Source organism: Lissotriton vulgaris, chromosome 8 (assembly GCF_964263255.1).
Source record: "Lissotriton vulgaris chromosome 8, aLisVul1.2, whole genome shotgun sequence".
Classification (NCBI taxonomy): domain Eukaryota; kingdom Metazoa; phylum Chordata; class Amphibia; order Caudata; family Salamandridae; genus Lissotriton; species Lissotriton vulgaris.
In genome coordinates this window covers 31,620,643-31,639,055 of record NC_141696.1, presented here as the reverse complement: position 1 = coordinate 31,639,055, position 18,413 = coordinate 31,620,643, and positions in this window count along the sequence as shown.

The window sequence follows — 18,413 nt, the reverse complement described above, 5'->3', positions numbered from 1 at the left end:
TGGCAGTGTATAGTATGAGAGTGGAAATAGGACTATAAAAAAGTGTATGTGATTTAACCAAGACAAGCCTTACTCCATTGATAACTATAACAGAGAAGTCTATCTAAATACATTACTACTACAGAGGGATAGTGTATATCTAGCAGAAAAAGTCTACTATATTAACTTACCTTTACAAACAAGTTGAAGAGTTTAGTGATAATTCAATTGTAATGTACAACAACAAGTAGTAGTCAAAATGGCTGTGTTTCCTTCTCTCCCTTTATATATATACAGGTATATAACCAATCAAATGTCAGGTAATAAAAGTAGAAAATGAAAGTAACATTTTCATTGGTTGTCAATTCCAACAATTCAGATGTGTTTTGTGAAGTAATTTACCTCACGGTATTTGGAGAGGTCTACAGGCTAAATGGCTAAATGGAATTTCAATGAAATTTGTGAGAATGGAAGGGAATGTTATGTAGTATGAGCTAATCTATATTTGGTGAGAGTGTCTCTAGTCGTTTTTCTGTAAATTACTTTCCCGCCTTTTTTTAGGACCGCTTTCCGGGAAGCTGCCCGGTTAGCGAACCTTAAGCGTTACGGGAGTCCACCATTTTGTGTTTCGTTCGCATTAAGATACAAGATGGAGGGCAAATAATGTTTAGAATGGGTAGAAGGGGTCATGTTAGACTTATCTTGACCCCCTAGGTTTTCTGAGCGTGGCTGAGGAGGCTTATATGTGCGGAAAAAAAAACTTTTTTTAAAAAAATTCCGCGAGGTTAGCTTTCGGTTAGCGAACCGGGTAGCGCTCCGGGGAGCGAATTTTGTGGAAAATTAGTGAAAAAAGTTAGAGAAAAATAATAATTGTGAGTGATCAGATGTAGGGTAGCTCTGAGAAGAGCTTTTGGGTTTATGGTACATTTAGGTACTTATAAGTAGGTACCAATGCACAGTCTTAAATTCAGAATGAAAATTCTGTTGCCCTCATCTGAGAAGTGAACTCCATCTCCTCTGTAGATATCTTGCATGTAGTAACGCAAGTTATTGTTGTACAGAGAGCCCATTCCATGGTCTCTCATGAAAGCTGAAACAGATTTGTTTACATGCTTCCTCGCTTTCTCAATTTGTGGACAAAATTGGTTGGACCACCTCCATTTCTGTCTTTGGCATATATTGGAATATACCAAGGCAGTTTGAGGAAAAAGTGCCATTAATTGCTCAAAGGTGTCCTTTAAAAGCATTTCCAGACCTACCCCTGTCAAAGTACCCAAATCATTACCTCCACAGTGCACTATTAACAGGTCAGGTTTTGGCAAATGCATAAAGGTTTTCACCAATGGTATCAATTGGTGACATTTTAATCCTCTTTGGCCCAACCACTTAATTTCCACATCTTGTAAATTGAGGTTGTGTAAATTTCTGCTCTCAGCATACCTTTGAGCCCAGTGGATGTAACTATGTCCAACAATCCAGACGTTAAACATGGTTGAAGAAGGTTGTTCTGCAGTCAGATGAAGTGTGGTAATGAAAGGGCAGTTGAAACAGTAGGAGTTTCTAAAGAAAAAAAACTGTGGATTTACAATGCTAATGATTCATTAGCAGTGATTGGTGCATTTCCATTTCTGAAAACAGAAAGTTAGGGTGCATGGATGTGTTCTTTGAAAGATGTAATTTGAATGGTCAAGGAAGAAACATTTAATGAAAGATTGCACTGGATACGCAGGTGCACTGAGAGTTCAGAGTTCAATTGAAACATTGTTGTGTGAATTTGCAAACATGAGAGGTCTTCCAGGAGGTGGTTGCTATGGAAACAAGGCAGACAGGGCAGAGGGGGGAAGGGTTTTGATTTGAAAAAAGTGAGGGAAGAGGTATGATTGGCTAATATGATAGATATGTGAAAAGAATATCTGTATTTCTGTGCTTTCAATAGCTGCAGCCTTTGGAGTGCATCCTTTTTCTTCTGCTGAAGACAATTTGGTGTATTTCTGAGACTGTTTTCAAAACTCAAAAAATATTTGCTAAGGTGAGAAAAGATTTATTTAATTTAGATAGAGAATAGTATGATTTAAGGAGAAAATGATGAAGAAAGCTGTGTTTTTAAAATGTGGTTTTGTCTCTAGTTATATACTAATAGAATTAGTTTCATAGAGAAATTATAATGGCATATTTGGTGTAACATTCTGGCATGCAGTAACACAAGATATTGTAATACATGGAGGCCATTTCATGGTCTGTTATGTAAGCTGAAACAGATATGTTGCTTTTAAAAACGATTTCAGAAATCAATTACATTTCTGGATATTTACTGCTAGAGCTTCATAGGTTGTTTTGGGCCATATTTATAAGTTATTTGAGTGTCTAAGATGTTATGTTCGCCTTTTAAAATGTAAAGTGTTCCTCATGGGGCAAGTGTCTTGTAAATACGCTCCCACTTGTGCTTGGCAAATTTAGATTTTGATTATGGGAGTTACCTAGCCATGTTAATAGTGTCCCAAAAATGGTGCTAGGGCATTCCAGAAAACACTTTCATGTGTCTCAAGGACATTTTTAGTTATTTCTTCATGAATGCAGGTATACAATTGATTTATATGCTGTGTTTAAAAACGAATTTTGAAATGAATTAAATTTCAGGATATGTACTGTTAGAGCTTCATAGGTTGTTTGGGGTCATATTTAGAAGGCATTTTAGTGTCTTTGATGTTATTTTTCCCTTTTTAAATGGAAAGCGTTCCTCATGGGGCCCTGAGCAGTTCTTAGCCATGTTATTTAATAGGAAGTGGATAACATGGCTAAGAGCATTTGCTGGAAAATGCATGAATATCGCTGATTTTTCTGCTATATTCATGCATTGTGGCCGTTTTTTTTCACATTGCTTCATAGGTTGTTTGGGTTCATATTTAGAAGGCATTTTAGTGTCTTTGATGTTATTTTTCCCTTTTTAAATGGAAAGCGTTCCTCATGGGGCCCTGAGCAGTTCTTAGCCATGTTATTTAATAGGAAGTGGATAACATGGCTAAGAGCATTTTCTGGAAAATGCATGAATATCGCTGATTTTTCTGCTATATTCATGGATTGTGGCCGTTTTTTTTCACATTGCTTCATAGGTTGTTTGGGTTCATATTTAGAAGGCATTTTAGTGTCTTTGATGTTATTTTTCCCTTTTTAAATGGAAAGCGTTCCTCATGGGGCCCTGAGTAGTTCTTAGCCATGTTATTTAATAGGAAGTGGATAACATGGCTAAGAGCATTTGCTGGAAAATGCATGAATATCACTGATTTTTCCGCTATATTCATGCATTGTGGCCGTTTTTTTTCACATTGCTTCATAGGTTGTTTGGGTTCATATTTAGAAGGCATTTTAGTGTCTTTGATGTTATTTTTCCCTTTTTAAATGGAAAGTGTTCCTCATGGGGCCCTGAGCAGTTCTTAGCCATGTTATTTAATAGGAAGTGGATAACATGGCTAAGAGCATTTGCTGGAAAATGCATGAATATCGCTGATTTTTCTGCTATATTCATGCATTGTGGCCGTTTTTTTTCACATTGCTTCATAGGTTGTTTGGGTTTATATTTAGAAGGCATTTTAGTGTCTTTGATGTTATTTTTCCCTTTTTAAATGGAAAGCGTTCCTCATGGGGCCCTGAGCAGTTCTTAGCCATGTTATTTAATAGGAAGTGGATAACATGGCTAAGAGCATTTGCTGGAAAATGCATGAATATCGCTGATTTTTCTGCGATATTCATGCATTGCAGGCCTTTTTTTATCACATTTGCAAGCACTTCTTAGCCATGTTATCCAATGGGAGGTGGATAACATGGCTAAGAGCATTTGCTACAAAGGTTGTTTGGGGTTATATACCATTTTTGGGAAATTATTAACATGCCTATCTAACTCCCATAATCAAAATCTAAATTTGCCAACCGTAGGTGGGAGCGTATTTACAATAAATTTGCACCATGAAGAATGTAAAATAGCATACTAGATACTCAAATAACTTATAAATATGACCCAAAACATCTTATGAAGCATTAGTAGTGCATATTTCCAGAAATGTATTGGTTTTCATTTAATGATTTACTTCATTGGTAGGCCTTCACATGTTTTTTTACCTTGGTTTTTTTTCAGTGAAAATCTTATCTGCAACGATGTGTTGGCCTCACCTCAAATAAACAAAACAGGTGATGGACTGAATGTGGATCAATGACACACATTCACCACAGTCCAAAGATCTGGGCCTAAACAAACCTTTAGATAGGCTACATCTTATCGTCATCCTGAATTAATGATTTAAAATATTAGGGAGTGATTTATGAGTGTTGTATGCCTGTTTTGTACCATTGAGTGTCATTTTTGTGATGCAGTGCTGGTGGAAAATATTTGCTATGTTAAATAATTAGTACGGCATTAAGTTTTAGATGACTGTTATTTATTTACTGTTTGGTAATAGTGGTTAATAACATTTTATATTATATTTTTTCACAGATTCAACTGCAGATTCTTTCATAGTTTGGAAAATGCCTTCCAGAAGTCGAATACGAAAGGCTAGAAAACGTCAAAGACAGCAGGATGATGTTTTATTGCAGCAGTCCTCTTCCCCAAATACTTGTCAAAACACCAAGAAAGGTCCGGGTAAGAGCACGAAATCATTCTTAAGAAATATTTGTAGTAAAAAAAATTTTGCTCAAAAAAATGTGTCTGTTCACAAAAACAAAAGTTATTTAAATGGAAAGGAGAGACACATCACAAATGTTACTGGTAGAGGAAGAGATAACTCTGTGCATGATAGTAGAAGGAAACAGCAGTTTAGGGACATTCGACAACGAATGTTCCGTAATAGGATATTAGTTAATTTATTGAAAAATATTAAAAAGAAAGGCCAACAGAAAGCCGCATTTTATAGGAAGAAGAAAAATGTAGAGAAAATTATTGATCATGCTTTTGAAATCAAGCGAAAGTTGTTTATTTTGGTAATCAATAGAATTAGGAAACTAAGCAAGGTAATTTCTGATTTCAAAACAAAAAGTAGATGGAAGAGAGTAGTAAATCGTACTAACTTTTGTGAAGTTTTTTCCGGAGAATGGATGCATAGTTCAAGCTCTGAGGCATTTTTTAATGAGGAGAGTTATTTTCAGGATAATGATTTGGTGCATGCAGTTGACATCAGTGGTCGAGCTTATGAAGTGAAGGATGGTTGTCCAGTTGAAAAAGAACAACTTGTGACAACAGAGACAGAAGAGGCGCTAAGTGATGAGGTTTTAGGAAGACGTCCTAAGGGTCCTGTGTACATTTGGAAGTGTAGTTCTATTTGCAGTGTGCGACAGGTTTCCATCAATTTGCTTTGTGATTTTATACGGACATTTAATAAGAAAAGTTTGAAGCAGAAAATGAAGTTGTTGCAAGATTTAGATCCTTGCAGAGTGAGACAAATGACAGGTTTGCGTGGTCATTCACTGGCTTGTCTTTCTAGGAGAGTATGCCAGAGTGTTTTTCATCATTTCAGGATGCTAGCAGTGCATCATAATAAAGTGAGAAAATTAGTGAGAATGTTGTATTATGCTAAGAGTCCAGCAATTATGCTTAAACAGTTATGTGCTGCTCTTTTGCATGGTTCTGAAATAGATGTGAAGAATCTTTGTGAAGAAATTGAGTTTTGTTACTTTGGTAGTAAAGATGAGAATGTTCAAATTGACCCTGAAGTAGAGGGTAATGTGGAAGATAATGTACAGGTTTCCAGTACAGATAATTTTCAGAAGGAAATTGCCACGTTTCAGATGAAATCAAGTGAGAGGCCTAATTTCACTTGTGTATGTTGTCGACGCACTTATTATAAGAATCAGACTAAGGTAGTGGATTTATATGCAAAAAGTGAAAGGGAAAATAATAGTGAATGGAAGGATTTAGCCACATACTTGATGGTAGAAAATTATTTTGATTTGGGATCGGATCAACGTGTGTGTACTTATTGTTGTAATAAATTAAACCAAAACCAGATGCCTGCTAGGGCAGTTCATAATAATCTGGAATTGGTTGAGATTCCTTCTGAATTGAAGGATTTAAATACTTATGAATCTATTTTGATTCAAAGTATCCATCCCTTTCAGGCTATTGTAAGAATGGAGCCAAAGACAGGGAAGTTGCCTCCAGCAGATTTACAGAGAGGATTAAAGGGAAGAGTTGTTTATTTGCCTCTAGATTTGAATAAAAACATTAACACAATTGGAATAGAAAAAGTGGAAGAGGAACCTCTGGTTATCTTGGTTAATGGGGTTCCGACAAAGAATAAGAAAATATGGCAAGATTTAGTGGATGTTAGGAAAGTCAAAAAGGCAACAGTGTATTTGAAGAAAAATAATAAGTACTATAAGAATGTATATGTTGCAGAAGAGGAAGTAAGTGATGAAGAGGATAGCGATTTGTGTGCTGGCCAAATTGAGAAAGTAGAGGCCTCTAAAAGTGAAGAAATATATGAACATTATAGTGTTCATCCTTTGCATTCCAAGGAAGTCATGGGGAATGCTATTGAGTTGTTTCAAATGAAACAAGCCAAAGGGAGTCCCATTAGTGTTTGGGAGGAAAGTTTGGAAGCTCGGTGTTTCCCACAGCTATTTCCCACAGGTCAAGGAGGAAGATATGATGAGCGACCTCGTGAAATTCCTGCGTCTGAATACCGGACTTTACGATTGTATGCAGAAGATCCTAGGTTTCGGCAATGCATTCCCTATTTGTTTCATCTCCTGTTTGAAAGCGATCTGTCTGGACTTTCATATGCAGTGAACCACATCTTAAAAAGTGGTATACAGATGCGAAACATCTCGGCAAGTGACTTTATGCATAAAGTCAATGTCCAAGACAGTATTTTGGATTCTCACTTAATTAATCTCATGGCGTGTCAGCGTGGTACTAATGAGTACTGGTACCGTCGTCATGGTGATTTAAAATGTATGCTGAGGAACTTAGGAACTCCGACATGGTTCCTCACTCTGAGCTGTGCTGAGTATGGCTGGGATGACTTACTTGAATTTCTACGAGAGGCAAATGGAAATATTGAAAACATTGAATTCAAGACACCTGGAGAACTGTGTTCTTTGGATCCTGTGAATGTATGCAGGTACTTCAATCATAGATTTGAAGCTATGATGTCTTTCATCACAAATAAAAAGAATCCACCTCTTGGAGAGGTGTTGGATTTCTTCTGGAGAAAGGAGTATCAAGCAAGAGGTGCCCCTCATATACATATGTTGCTGTGGATCAAGGATGCACCTAAATTTGGAACAGATCCGGATGACTTAGTGATGAATTTCATCGAACAGTATTCTACGTGTGCTGTTCCAAACGCAACGGAGAAGAAAAGTCTAAGAGAACAAGTTCTACGTTTTTCATCATTTCAGGATGCTAGCAGTGCATCATAATAAAGTGAGAAAATTAGTGAGAATGTTGTATTATGCTAAGAGTCCAGCAATTATGCTTAAACAGTTATGTGCTGCTCTTTTGCATGGTTCTGAAATAGATGTGAAGAATCTTTGTGAAGAAATTGAGTTTTGTTACTTTGGTAGTAAAGATGAGAATGTTCAAATTGACCCTGAAGTAGAGGGTAATGTGGAAGATAATGTACAGGTTTCCAGTACAGATAATTTTCAGAAGGAAATTGCCACGTTTCAGATGAAATCAAGTGAGAGGCCTAATTTCACTTGTGTATGTTGTCGACGCACTTATTATAAGAATCAGACTAAGGTAGTGGATTTATATGCAAAAAGTGAAAGGGAAAATAATAGTGAATGGAAGGATTTAGCCACATACTTGATGGTAGAAAATTATTTTGATTTGGGATCGGATCAACGTGTGTGTACTTATTGTTGTAATAAATTAAACCAAAACCAGATGCCTGCTAGGGCAGTTCATAATAATCTGGAATTGGTTGAGATTCCTTCTGAATTGAAGGATTTAAATACTTATGAATCTATTTTGATTCAAAGTATCCATCCCTTTCAGGCTATTGTAAGAATGGAGCCAAAGACAGGGAAGTTGCCTCCAGCAGATTTACAGAGAGGATTAAAGGGAAGAGTTGTTTATTTGCTTCTAGATTTGAATAAAAACATTAACACAATTGGAATAGAAAAAGTGGAAGAGGAACCTCTGGTTATCTTGGTTAATGGGGTTCCGACAAAGAATAAGAAAATATGGCAAGATTTAGTGGATGTTAGGAAAGTCAAAAAGGCAACAGTGTATTTGAAGAAAAATAATAAGTACTATAAGAATGTATATGTTGCAGAAGAGGAAGTAAGTGATGAAGAGGATAGCGATTTGTGTGCTGGCCAAATTGAGAAAGTAGAGGCCTCTAAAAGTGAAGAAATATATGAACATTATAGTGTTCATCCTTTGCATTCCAAGGAAGTCATGGGGAATGCTATTGAGTTGTTTCAAATGAAACAAGCCAAAGGGAGTCCCATTAGTGTTTGGGAGGAAAGTTTGGAAGCTCGGTGTTTCCCACAGCTATTTCCCACAGGTCAAGGAGGAAGATATGATGAGCGACCTCGTGAAATTCCTGCGTCTGAATACCGGACTTTACGATTGTATGCAGAAGATCCTAGGTTTCGGCAATGCATTCCCTATTTGTTTCATCTCCTGTTTGAAAGCGATCTGTCTGGACTTTCATATGCAGTGAACCACATCTTAAAAAGTGGTATACAGATGCGAAACATCTCGGCAAGTGACTTTATGCATAAAGTCAATGTCCAAGACAGTATTTTGGATTCTCACTTAATTAATCTCATGGCGTGTCAGCGTGGTACTAATGAGTACTGGTACCGTCGTCATGGTGATTTAAAATGTATGCTGAGGAACTTAGGAACTCCGACATGGTTCCTCACTCTGAGCTGTGCTGAGTATGGCTGGGATGACTTACTTGAATTTCTACGAGAGGCAAATGGAAATATTGAAAACATTGAATTCAAGACACCTGGAGAACTGTGTTCTTTGGATCCTGTGAATGTATGCAGGTACTTCAATCATAGATTTGAAGCTATGATGTCTTTCATCACAAATAAAAAGAATCCACCTCTTGGAGAGGTGTTGGATTTCTTCTGGAGAAAGGAGTATCAAGCAAGAGGTGCCCCTCATATACATATGTTGCTGTGGATCAAGGATGCACCTAAATTTGGAACAGATCCGGATGACTTAGTGATGAATTTCATCGAACAGTATTCTACGTGTGCTGTTCCAAACGCAACGGAGAAGAAAAGTCTAAGAGAACAAGTTCTACGTTTCCAAAGCCATCGTTGTGGAAAGTACTGTCGTCGTAAATTCAGAAACAAGGACAAGTTCTACACCAAATGTCGTTTCAACTTTCCACGACCGGTGATTTCTAAAGGAAGAGTGAACAGTTTGATGTCTTCGCTGCGACATAATGTGACGAGGAAATCACCCAAGAATACATACAATTTGAAAAGGAACGAAGAGTCCAAGTACATCAATGACTACAACCCAGTGATTTTGTCCATGTGGAATGCCAACATGGATATACAGTTTGTGGCTGACAACTGTATGGCTGTGGCTCGGTATGTGACATCTTACATCACCAAAAAAGAAAAGACCGAACTGAAGGATATGTGGGAGGACATTTCCCATGAAAAGAGCCTCAGCAAGAAGTTGTACAGTTTCAGTCTGAAGATGTTGTCGCATCGAGAAATCGGAGCTTACGAATGTTCTGATCGATTGTCTTCAGCAAGTCTCTATGCCAAATCCAGGAGTCTCGTTTGGGCGAGTCTTGGTCTTGCTGCAACGCGAAATCGAGTTCTAAAACCTGTTCGGGAAATTGAGTATTTGGCAGAAAAGGAACCAAACAGTACCGACATTTTGAAGACCAACATGTTGGATACATATTATCCAAATCGAAGCAGTCACCTTGAGAATGTTTGTCTATATGAGGTTCTCCAAAATTATATATTCAAGAGGAACATCAAAGAAGATATTGAGAAAGGAGTGTATGCTGTAATTGGAAGTGAGGGATGCCTGGTCAAGCAAAGAAAATGCCAATTAGTAAACCATCGAAAATTGAGTGGCGAATCTCCAGAAAAAAAGGAGTTTTTCTATTTAGCACTTTTGCAACTTTTCAAGCCTTGGCGTGCAGAAGAGGAACTGCTTGGAGATTTCCTCTGTTACGAAGACTCTTTCAATGCAGCCAAGGAGTCCATAGAATGTCCTGCTTTTTCTAAATATCAAGAAATGCTAACTTTGGAAATTGAGCAGGAAGCAACGATTGCAGCCGAGATTGCCAGAGACAGTTCTCAGGACAGTCAGAGTTCTGTTTCATTGAGTCAAGATCCACTTGGAGGACCTATTATCGAAAATGAAGCTGCCACTGCTATGAATGAAGTAGAAAGAGCCATGGCACATGCTCAGGAGGATTCAGTTAACTTACAAGACTTGGAAAAACAACTCAACGTTGAGCAGAGGAAAATATATGATGAAGTTACCAAGGAAATTGAGCACGGATTAAGTCATGAGAAGAAAGAGTGCTCATGTACGTCGTTGAAGCCTGTCCGACTGTACGTGAGTGGAGAAGCGGGAACTGGAAAAAGTTTCCTCATTAAAGCAATCTCTTGTTATTTGAAGGAAAGGACTGAGTCATCGCTGTCTTGTGTTGTCACCGCTCCTACTGGACTGGCAGCACATAATATTAAAGGTATTACTTTGCATCGTCTACTGATGCTGCCGGTGGAGCATGACAACAAATTACAATACAACAAGTTATCTGGAGATGCTTGCTGTGAAGTTTCAAGAGTTTTGAGGAAAATGAAACTACTTATCATTGACGAAGTAAGCATGGTTTCCAATGTCATGCTTGCCTTTGTGCATTTGAGAATGCAAGAAGTACTTAAAACTGAATATGATGTCTTATTTGGTGGGAAACACATCATTGTTTTCGGAGATCTTCTACAGCTGACACCAGTAAAAGGTCAACCTGTGTTCAAAATACTCACGCATGAAGATACCAGGAAGTGCCTAGGGAGCATTGGCAACGTCAATATATGGTTAAACTTCAATTATGCAGAACTGCATCAAAATATGCGTCAGGCAAAGGATGAAGATTACAAGAATATTCTACAAGATATTAGAATTGGAAAAGTGACCGAGCATGGGAAAGAAGCTTTAAATGCACGATTACTGTCAAATTTATATCCCAAACAAGAGATTGTGCCTGAGAATATTTTTCAGAAAATTACTGAGAAGAAATCCGGGATATGTCTCATGCCAACTCTTGCAGAATGTGCCATCTTCAACAACAAAATGTTGTATTTAGAAAAGCAAGAGATTGTGAAACTGGAAGCTATCGACAAATTAGAGCATATGGGATCAACAATTATTTTGTCAGACAATTTGAAATCAAAATTGGATTCATTAGAGAAGACTATATCTAAGACAGCGGGTTTTGAAAAGACTCTGAATGTGTGTTTAAATTGCCGAATCATTTTGAGACGGAATTTTCATGTAGAAAGAGGTCTGGTAAATGGATCAATGGGTAATGTTGTTGATTTTGAGAAATACAGAAATAGAGATGGAATTGAATTTTTAAGAATTAAATTTGATGGCATTGAGGAAGTACAGGTAATTGCTCGTTGTTCTGCTAGGTTTTTGCTTGTTAAAGACTTATATGTTCGCCGTAAACAGTTTCCTGTTTGCTTGGCATATGCGGTGACAATCCATAAATCGCAAGGTTTAAGTGTAGACTGTGCATTGGTGAATATTGGCAGTTCAGTGTTCAAGGAGGGTATGGCATATGTGGCATTGTCTCGAGTTAGAACTTTATCGGGATTGTACTTGATTGACTGTGATGTCACAAACATTTGTGCGGATCTAGATTGTGTTAAGGAATACAATAGGTTAAGAAGAGAGTATGCGCCACATTTGCCTCAATATCCTTTGTTTGAGAAACGTGTGGTAGGCCGGAAACGTAGAAATAGCAGTAATAGTAGGGAGGTTGTTGCAAAAAGACTAAAAGTCAATGAACCGAAAGTTGTTAGCAGAAAGAAAGTGGATACTGTTGAAGAGATTGTTGGTTTTCAATTTGAAAACAGTTCTGGTGTCAACTGCTATGCAAATGTCGTTGTTAATGTTCTCTTTTCACTAGAGAGTTTAAAAGAACAGATTGTGTTCAATTCAGAACAAAGTTTATGCTGCTTGTTGAATTCTGTGTTAGAGAAATGTAGCACTGATCGAACAAAAGTAGAAAGTGTGTCTGAAGTACGTTATCTGTTAGATGAATGTTCAGGTCAAACAGACTTCTCTGAAAATAATCAGCAAGATTGTCAGGAGTTTTTAATGTATATGCTTGATATATTGCAAGATGAGGGTGTAGATGTAGATCACCTGTTTGGGCTTTCTTATCAATGGCAGCATGACTGCGAGAACTGTATGGTATCAAGTACTACTAGTGTAGACTCAGAAAGATTTATATATTTAACTTTGCCAGACAGTAAATCAGTGTCCTTTAATAAGCTAGTAAATGCAGCGGATCACAACATGGAGTGTAGCCAATGTAAATGTGATATGATGTCAACATTATTTATACGTAGATATGGCCAGTATGTCATTTTAATGATGCAACGATGTAGGCCTGATGGATCAAAATTGTCAACTTTAATAAAAAATTTTGTGGCTTCTCAGCTGTCAATATCAGGGAGGACTTTTGTTACTGTAGCAATTATCTATCACGATGGTCCATCAACAACATCAGGACATTATACAGCTTACTTAAAGTCTGGAAACGGCTGGTCATTCTGTAATGATTCTGTTGTAACTTTCAAAAAAAAATTGCCGTTTGACCTTAAAAATTCTTACCTGGTGTTTTTAAAACCAAAATTTTAAGTAGAGGGAATGTAAGTCTGCAATGCTGTCTCGATTAAAAATCCAACTATATAAACCTGATGCAAGTAAGTCTGCTTCATAGTAAGCAGTATCAGTGTCATAGGAAAAGGAGAACATGAGTGACAAAGAAGAGTAAGATATTAGTAGTCCAGGATTGTGAAAATAATCTCAAATATTTTATTTTTGAAAGTTGCGAAAATAGAAAATGTCGGGATTTCATTGGAAAAATTACAAGACTTGCGAATCGCGGCAACATGATTTGGCCTAGTGGAAACATGTGATATAATGAGAGAAGTTTTTTTTCTATGTAACATATTTCACGTATCGATGGAGGTTTTCTTTCAGAAAGTGGTGGGCTGAAAATATTTAAAGCACAACAGAGTGGATGCTGTTTATAGGAGATCGTTTGACGTCATTGAAAGTAAGTTAATTTTAAGAAGTTTTGAAATCAGATTTATTAGGTTGTATGGGTTTTTTAAACACAGTCATTTTGATTGTGTTTTTTTTTCCCCGCTGTTACATGATGAATACCTTCAAGTCACTGATTTAAGTGAAATTTGATACATTCTGAGAACAGCAAAAATAAACCATTTAACATGTATAATTAATGTTATGCTTTTTGTCCTTATGATATACATTTAGAAATGTGTGGTACATATGGGTAAGCTGAGTTCTGTAAATATCAATTTTAATGCTTAGAGTGCTGTACTTCTGGGTAGTGTTTTTTTTTTTTAAAAAAAAAGAGGCCTCACCACAAAGAAAGCTCTTGAAAGCACACATCTTATTTGCATCCTAAAACAATCATTTACAATGTTAGACACAATTTTATGATGGCTTTACACCTTTTTTGCGCTGCTATTGGATCACTATTGTGAGACATTAGCAGTGCAAGAAAAACATCATGTTGCAAAATAGGCCTCAGTTCAGCAACATCAAGATACAGTTTCTTTCGAATATATATCTTTAGGATTGTGTAGGGGACGTAGAAAAGCAGAGACTTCTGTAAATGTTAAAGTTGTTGAAAAACTGTTTGTTTTTGAACCTTTTCCCTTGTCTTTTCTAATTTTTAAATACATGTTTTAATATTTTTTGAAATGTTTGTTCTTTGTTTTACAGATTGAAAGTATGAAAAAATATTTTAAAAAGGTAACAAGAATTATAAGGTAAATGTTTTCCACTCTTTTTACCCGCAATGCACTGCTGATGATGTCATTGACACTATCTCTCATTTACTCTCTCTAGCTGTCTTTCTTTTTACATTATTCTCTGTTTACTTCCCTTATACTAACTCTTCTTTTTTTTAAAAAAATATTTTTTTAGTTCGCTTAAAGTTCGCGAACCGGTCAGCGAACTTGAAGCGAACCAAAAGAAATAGAGCTTGCCAGAGTGATAAACATTCTAGCAATTTTGTTTGAATGGGGGGGTAGTTCTGAAAAGAACTGTTTTTTTTTGTTTTTGTTGTTTTATATTTTTTTTTTATTTTTTGAACATTTTTTGATTTTTTTGTATTTTTAGAACTGTTTTATGTTTTTTTTGTTTTTTTATGGAGGGGAGACAACAAAAAACAGGCTTTCAAAACGGCTCAACTGGAGCAAAAAAACGAAAATTACTTTTTGGGTGCATTAGGGCAGTCATGATTTTCATATGCAATGTTCATGAGGTTGATGCTCATGTTGCCATAGGACAGCATTTCACCACAGTAAACACAAGTTAACTTTATGTGCTGAAAGTTAGGTTGGATGTTTGGCACAGTCTCTTGTGCCTCTCTTCCCGTCAAAGACAATGTGGATGTAGATCTTGCCACAGGAGTTGCCGTCGGATTGTCTACAAGATCCCTTAATTCAGCCCGGCTGTAGTTATTGGGATGCCACCTGCTCATGTGACGATGCATTGTATAGTTCCCCATACTGTACTTCTTTTCTGTGCCTCTCGACAATCTGTAGTCACAGATGAGGCAGGTGGCATATTTTGCATTCACTTTCTTGGTTCCAGGAGGGATGGTGAAAAACTGCCAGATAAAACTGGATTTTCGTTTAGAAACCCGGGGCAACTCATCAACAAATTGTTGTCCCTCTCTCTCCTCTTCTTCTTCTTCCTCATCTTCCTCCTCTCTGTTAGTCAGAATTTGACTAGGTGGTCCTCTCTTCTTATGAGGAGGTGGAGGTGGTGGTGGGGGTCCACCAGCTGCAGCAAGAATGGAAGCCATTGTGGATCTTCAGATAAATGGTCTTTCTCTCACCAAGATGAAAGTCAGAGTGAGGAAATAAGGAGGGGTTTACATGATTTGGGGAAAACAAAAGTTCTGAGCCAATGAAAAGTGTTATTTTTAGGTCACATGACCTAGTCATACATCATTTGGAAACCAAAAGTGAAATGAACCAATGAGAAGTTTGATAAACAAGTCACATGACCTGTTCCGCTTACGTTACGCGGCGCGCGCCGCGTCCCACATCGCTTCCGGTTCGCGGTCCGGAGCACTTCCGGTTGCGCTAACGCGACGCGTCATTAGACGCATTACGCGATAACGTGATATGTCGCGCTTCCGCGACGCGTCACTGTTCCGCTAACGTAACGTTGACCGGTTCGCGGACTAGATCGCGGCATCAACATGAGCTAACGGAAAGCTTCCCGGTTCGCGAACTAGAAGCGAAGAAAAAAATATTTAAAAAAAATTATCAATAAATATCTATATATATTTTGGGATTTAAAGAATAATACATTTTACAGCTACAGATGTTAGCTTTTAAAAAACCAATGAAATTCACTGAAAAAACCATAGGTTATAGACCATATATAGTTAGAAATTTGCTTTTAAAAAACCATTGAAATTCAATGAAAAAACCATAGGTTATAGACCATATATAGTTAGGAATTCGCATTTACAAAACCTTATTTTACTCGCACAAAACCATTGAAATTCCATATATAGTTAGTTGCACTAACTATATATCGCGCACCCGCAATCCACTGCTGATGATGTCACATATTACATCATTCATGACATGGTCAGTGACATCACTGATGACATCACTGATGACATCTCAAATGACATCACTGATGACATCACTGATGACATCTCATTTGACATTACTGATCACATCACTGATGATATCATTCATGTGATAATACAATGAACCTCTTCAGACTCTAATATAAGCTTAGATCCAATCAGTGTAAACAGACACTCACAGACTGTCACTCATCCATGGAGTTACTCACACACCTAGTCAGTCATGCAAAGAATCAATCACACCTCCATTTCCTCAACTATACAGTTATACAAACTTTACTTATTCAAACATATACTAACACATATTTACTCTCTTATACAATCCCTGATACAAGTTCACAATGATCCATACAGCCACTCACACATTCACTGGCTCTTATGCACAGTTATTTATATATGTCAACTCTCACATGTACTGTGTTTTACATATGTACTTACTTTGACATGTAGCACTGAGATATCCATTCACTCACCAATACACTCATGCACACAGTCAACCGCCCATATAGCTGTTTTCACATGCACTTTTGAAACCATACATCTAGTGAATCAACTGCTCACACATCTATGCACAGAGTCATACACCTCCCAGCCACCCACACACACACTCAGTCTCCCATACAAATACTTGGGCAACCAATCAATAACCCATATAGTTACTCATATAGCTACTTATCAACACATGCAACAGTTTACAGAACAACAGACATAATGATGCACAAATTAAGACAGTTTAGTCACTAACCCATGCACTCAGTGAGACACATTTAATCACTCACTCATACAGTCAGTCATGCACCTACTAAATCTTTCATCCAGACACTTATACATCCACTCATTCTTCAATATGTAAGACATATTTTAACTTTACAGAAACATACAGTCACTGGATGTTGTAATCAGTGATGTCATCAGTGATGTCATTTGAGATGTCATCAGTGATGTCATCAGTGATGTCACTGACCATGTCATGAATGATGTAATATGTGACATCATCAGCAGTGGATTGCGGGTGCGCGATATATAGTTAGTGCAACTAACTATATATGGAATTTCAATGGTTTTGTGCGAGTAAAATAAGGTTTTGTAAATGCGAATTCCTAACTATATATGGTCTATAACCTATGGTTTTTTCATTGAATATATATATATATATAATGTGAGTAGCTATGTGACTGTGTATATGTGAGTGAGTTGGTATCTGAGGGCCAGTATGGATGTGTATGTTGGTATGTGAGTGGCTATATGGGTGTATAAGTAGGTATGTGAGTAGCTGTGTGGGTGAGTGAGTGGCTGTGCCAGTGACTATGTTGGTGAGTGAGTGGGTGTGTCAGGGGGATCCAGGGGTGAGTGAGTGGCTGTTTCAGTGTCTATTTAGTTAAGTGAGTTGGTATAGGAGTGGCTGCGTTGTAAAATAAGTGTCAATGTGAATGGATGTTTGGTGAGTGATGTATCAATGGGTATGTAAGTGGTTGTGTAGGTATGTGGGGGAATGTGTGAGTACTTGTATGGGCAAGTAAGTGGCTATGTTGAGAGGCTGTATGGGTGACTGAATGGGTGCAGGAGTGTATGTATAGGTAAATAAGTAGATGTGTGAGTAGCTGTTTGGGTGAGTGCATGAGTCTGTGAGTGGCCATATGGGTAAGTGGCTGGTTGTATGAGTAGCTTTATGGGTGGTGTGTGAGTACCTGCTTGAGTGAGTGAGTACATATATCACCACTGCGTAGTTATAGTTAGGTCTGAATTGCCATTGTTTTGTTTCACTTATAACTTTGACATCATATGACGAGCTCCAGCTCCTTTCTTGAAAGGGGTGTGCTGCTCTGCCAAGCTCTGGACCGAGAAAAAGGAGGGGGTATCCCAATACATTGATTTCCCATTATAGATCCTATTAGAAACGTTGCTCTCCCATACAGCACAGATGAACAGAATAGCTCCAAATTTAATAGAAAATTTGAAGTTTACTCAAAAAGTGTGCTTTTTTGCTTTAGTGGAAATCCGTTCAGGCATTTTTTAGAAATTAGCATTTAAACAAGGGGTCAGGTTGGTTATGAAGGGATTACAAAGTTATGTATGTATGGAAGATAGTTCTCATAGGAGCCCTGCTGTATGGAAGATTTAAAAAATTGGCTTCTTGATTGGTCAAAGTAGCATTTTCTCCCATCTGCATAATCCATACTGGTCTTGCAGTACGAAGAGATCTGATGGATTGGCCACAGCTCTAAACAAAATGATACAACTATCATTTCAGAAAAAGGTATAAAGGGCTAGTGTAGAGACACTCTCACTTCCAGGCACTTTTAAGGGGACCCTATAAAAATGTTTTGGTTTGCCGGTACCACATTACTCCTGACTGTGGGAGTCATTGTATAATCTTCCACCACCCTTGTAGCACAAAAGTTTCCTGCTAAAGCTTGTGTGGTACTGCGGTAATATGGAGAGGGAGCTTGCATTGCAGTTATGTAGGGGAACAGCATCACCTGAATAAAAGCTTTAATAAAATGTGGGATGGAAGTCAAGAGACAGTTGGGTGCAAATCATCAGGCTTTGCGCAGT